The 5,120-nt window shown below is 32.7% G+C and overlaps 1 pseudogene; it reads left to right on the forward strand.

Moving 5' to 3' along the window:
- The first annotated feature begins 1,895 nt into the window (after nucleotides 1-1,895).
- Nucleotides 1,896-4,326, forward strand: LOC131643124 (uncharacterized; annotated as a pseudogene).
- Nucleotides 4,327-5,120: the final 794 nt, after the last annotated feature.

The following is a 5,120-nucleotide window of genomic DNA, read 5'->3' on the forward strand; positions in this document are numbered from 1 at the left end:
TCTGCATCCCACCTTTAGTTTTAGCAATTTTAGTCATTGTTATTTACTATTCTTCGTCATTTTGCTTTATCCTTTTGTACAATTCTAGATGTTACTTGTGAACAATCTTATTCATTTGTTCTAATTTTCAAGTAAACACATATTTTCTCAAACCTTCTACACAAAGTGTTCATAGAGTTTTTTCGAGTTTAATCCTTTAAGTGAACGAAAACTTGTGATTTGATTTACTAAATACACTCACTTATATATTTCTTGTTTTTTAGATTTCTTGATTCTTAGATATTTCCTTTGATATTGAATTCTAGTAGTTAATGGAATATGTTTTTCCCTTAAATGCTTATACATGTTTTGATAATATATGTGCTTGAATACTTGTTACATTTGTTTATCTATTTTCCCGCCGTTTTTTATAGTGGCAAAGAGAGAGAAATATACTGTCAGGGAAAGTAGGGTGTACTCTCTATTTTTGTCACGGAGAGTTTAATCACTCCAAATTTATCACCTTTGTTTCTTTGTATGTCTACCTTGCTGAAACACGTGTTGTCATCATGAAAAGGGGGAGAATGTGGATCTATGAATTTGCAGGTATGACGTCTGCAGCGATATATTTGGTTTTAATGTTGACAACGGTCTTAAGAGAAGTCTTCATCAGCCTTGTTGTTCAAGGCTTGTTGATTCAGATGATATTATTTGATATATTGATTAAGTGATGGTGCTTGATATATTGATCAAGTGATGATGCTTGATATGTGGATTAAGTGATGGTGTTTGATATGGTGTTCAAGTGATGATGTTTCAAGATAAAAAATGTCATTTCATGAGATGATCAAGTTTTTTTAAACTAAAGTGTCTAAAGATCATCTGATGCAATGATCAGTGGCGGAGCCACATAGATACAGGGGAAGGCCATGGCCACCCCTTTTATTTTTTTTTTAATATTTTTTTATATAGAGGAAAATACTAAAATGCCCTCATTTTGAGTTAAAACTCATTCCTTTTTTTTATTTTCCTTCACCCTTTCACAAAAGAAACGGTTCAAGAAACACAGAAGCGATTCACGAAAACGAGACCACTACTTCCAAGTTCCATCTGCCCATCGAGTGGACGCTGCCGTGGTTACTGGAGGAATCATTTCAATATTCTCAAATAAAAAAGGTCTTCTTCTTCCTTTGTCAATTTTGTATTTTTAGGGTTTTCATATTCTTCTTCTTTAAAAATGGTTAGAGTTTTGAATAATTATTAAGGGATGCTGAAGATTGGTTTTAGATTTCTTTTCAGATTTCTCTGTATTGTGTTTTTAGGGGTACTTACTGAGACATTTTTGGATTTCTAAAATGTTGTACTTGTGATTTAGGGAGTTTCTGCCTTTTTCAAATCTTTAGATGTTAGTATTTTTTAATGTTGAAACTTGATTGTAATTAGAAGCTGATTTAGGGAGATTCTATATTTTTTTTGTAATTTTGGAACTTGATTAAGTTTAGTTGAAATATGAAATACTGTTCTACTTTGTTCTTTTATATGTAATTTGTGATTGTTAATTGCACTTTGAATGATAATTTTATTAAGAATGAAAGTATTAGATTTAGAGAGAAAAGCTTAGTAGAGCAAAGATTATAAAGTGTCAAGTTTGAGTGATTTTAACTAAAATTGAAGTTACAATATTATAGTGATAATTTTGGCCTCAAGTCTCAAGTATCAGTATCAATACTGTAGTGATAAATTTTGCCATTTTACTATGTTTCATTTTACTATGTGTGATAATTTTTGAGACTTTATTATGTGTGATAATTTTTTCATGTGTGATAATTTTTGTCATTTTATTATTTTTCATTTTATTATGTGTGATAATTTTTGACATTTTGTTATGTTTCATTTTTTTCATCAGAAAAATAAAGATGAATAATAGAAAAATTGATTCGTTTTTCAAGAGGAAAGCATGTGAAATTGAAAGAGAGGAGAGAGATGAAGAAATTATAATCCCGACATTTGAACCTGAAACAATTCTTGAGATTCCAAGAATTGAAGAGCATCATGGGTTTGAAAATTCTTTGGAACGTGATCCTGGAAAGCGTCGTCCGATTTGGCAATATCCACCAAATCAAGTGGATGCAATACAAAGAGCTTATCTAAAATGGGGTCCATATCAAATTCATTTAGACAACTATCCTTTGTCCGGTAATGCGGATCATCCAAGAAGGTTTCAACACACTTGGTTTAGCATATTTCCCTCTTGGTTAGAATATTCACCATCCGAAGATGCTGCATACTGCTTACCTTGTTACCTTTTTAGCAAAAAACCAAGTGGACGTCCCAGATCACATGTCTTCATTTCTACGGGATTTAGAACTTGGAAGAAAGTTAGGAATGGAAAACATTGTTCCTTTCTTAAACGCATAGGGATGAATCCATGTTCGCCACACAACAATGCAATGCAAGCTTGTCAAGACTTGTTGAATCAAGATTGTCATATCAGAAATGTTATTCAAGTTCAAAGTTCAAGTCAAAGAATGAGTAACCGGCTTCGTCTCAAAACTTCAATTGACACTGTTCGTTGGTTAACACTTCAAGCTTGTGCTTTAAGGGGTCACGATGAAACTAGTAATTCAAGAAATCAAGGTAACTTTCTCGAATTGTTAAAACTTTTAGCATCTTACAGTGATGAAATTGCAAAAGTTGTGTTGGAAAATGCTCCACAAAATTGCAAATATACCTCACATCAAATTCAAAAAGAGCTCTTGCAAATTCTTTCTAGTAGGGTGAAAAAACATATTCGTGAGGAAATTGGTGATTCCAAATTTTGTATTGTTGTAGATGAAGCTCGCGATGAGTCAAAAAAGGAACAAATGGCTCTTGTATTAAGATTTGTTGATAAAGTTGGTTTAATACAAGAGAGATTTTTTGATGTGGCACATGTTAAAGACACCACATCTTTAACTCTTAAGGAAACAATATGTGATATACTCTCTCGACATGACCTTGATGTGTCTAACATTCGCGGACAAGGGTATGATGGTGCTAGCAACATGAGAGGAGAATGGAATGGTTTACAAGCATTCTTTATGAAGGATTCTCCTTATGCATACTATGTTCATTGTTTTGCTCATCGATTGCAACTTGCCTTGGTTACAACATCAAGAGAAGTCAAACCAATTCATAAATTCTTTGATAAACTGATTTTGTAGTCAATGTTGTTTGTTCTTCCACTAAGCGCCATGATGAGTTACAAGCTTCCCAATTAGAAGAGATTGCACATTTGTTAGAGATTGGTGAGATTGTAAATGGTAAAGGTTCAAATCAAATTGGTACTTTGAAACGAGTTGGAGATACCCGTTAGGGATCACATTACAATTCTATTTGTAGCTTGATAAACATGTATGAAGCAACTTGTTCAGTTTTAAAAAAAATTGCAAAAGAAAGGGGAAATTATGCTACACGTGGGGATGCAGATAGTTCTTACAATTACTTGAAGGCATTTGATTTTATATTTATTTTGCATTTGATGAAAGAAATTATGGGGATAACAGATATGCTTTGTCAAGCCTTGCAAAAACAAAATCAAGATGTAGTTAATGCCATGGACTTGGTTCGTTCAACAAAAAGTTTTATTCAAGACTTGAGAGAAAATGGTTGGGATATATTGTTTAGTACAGTGACATCTTTTTGTGAAAAACATGGTATTGAGATTCCCGATCTTAATGATATTCATTCAGCAACAAGATTTGGACGATCTCGCCTTGAAGAAAATCAAGTCACAATTCAACATTACTTCAAAGTTGAAATCTTTTTCACTACCATTGACAAACAGTTACAAGAGTTGAATAGCAGATTTAGTGAGCAGGCAATGGATTTGTTAACTCTTTCTTGTGCTTTGTCTCCTAAGGATGAGTATAAACTTTTAACATTGATACTATTTGTTCTCTAGTTGAAAAATATTATCCTATGGATTTTAGTGATCAAGAGAAGAATAATTTGCAATTTCAACTTCGGCATTTTCTATTTGTTGCTCGCCAAGCATCAAATTTGAATAATTTATCAACTATTCAAGAGCTATGTTCATGTTTGGTGGAAACTGGACAAGCTGAAATTTATTTCTTGATTGATAGGCTACTTCGCCTTATCATGACTCTTCCAGTTTCTACGGCAACAACTGAGAGGTCTTTTTCAGCAATGAAAATTATCAAGACTAAGTTGAGAAACAAGATGGATGCTGGGTTTCTAAGAGATAGCATGACAATTTATATTGAAAGGGAGATTAGTGCAAACATTAGTTCTGAGTCTATTATTAAAGATTTCAAGTCACTCGGAACACGTAAAGCTTTATTATAAGGTATTTTCAAGTCATGTTATTTAATTTTTTGAAAATCAACTTTATATTTATTTCAACTTAAATGCTTTCTATGAAATATGATTTACATTTTTATTTTACTTTAGCGGCCATCCCTTTTCTTTTTTCCTGGCTCTGCCACTGGCAGTGATAAGTGAATGTTTTTGGTGATCAAGTTGTGTAAATCAAATTATGGTGATAAAGTTTGAGGTGTTTGGAGATATAATTATTTGTCTATCTGTGGGAGACACCACTTTATGTCATGCAGCGTTCGAAGAAGTTAGCGGAAATTACTGATCAAATAATAAAGATTATCATAAAGGTTTCACCACATGATGTTGAAAACTCAAAACTTACATCCATTTCCATTGGATGTGGACTTATTGCAGTGGTAAACTTGTCATATATGAATGAATAAAATGTGTTAACTTTGAAGCTTAAGCTATGATGAAGATGTCCCAAAAGTTGATAGCATGGCAATCTCTTCTTCACCTTAGGGAGGAAAAAAAGGAAAGCAAGTTAAACCAAATACTATAAAAGAGAAGTGATAAAGGAGAACTGAAAAAGTGATAAGACTGAAAACTTTTGTTACCTTATGGCTGCAATATGTGTAAAAGAACCCTATATGTCTCAGAACTCGCATGAAAGGTCTGTCAAATGTTTTGGATAGATCATAGATTGCTGTCACTGTTTTTATTCTGTTAGACTTTTGAGGAAGAGAGGTAATAATTTGATTTCCCACCCAACTATTATATGAGTGTCTTGTGTCAATTACTACTACAGTTTTTACCGCAGC

This window comes from Vicia villosa, unplaced genomic scaffold (genome assembly GCF_029867415.1).
Source record: "Vicia villosa cultivar HV-30 ecotype Madison, WI unplaced genomic scaffold, Vvil1.0 scaffold7, whole genome shotgun sequence".
NCBI lineage: Eukaryota > Viridiplantae > Streptophyta > Magnoliopsida > Fabales > Fabaceae > Vicia > Vicia villosa.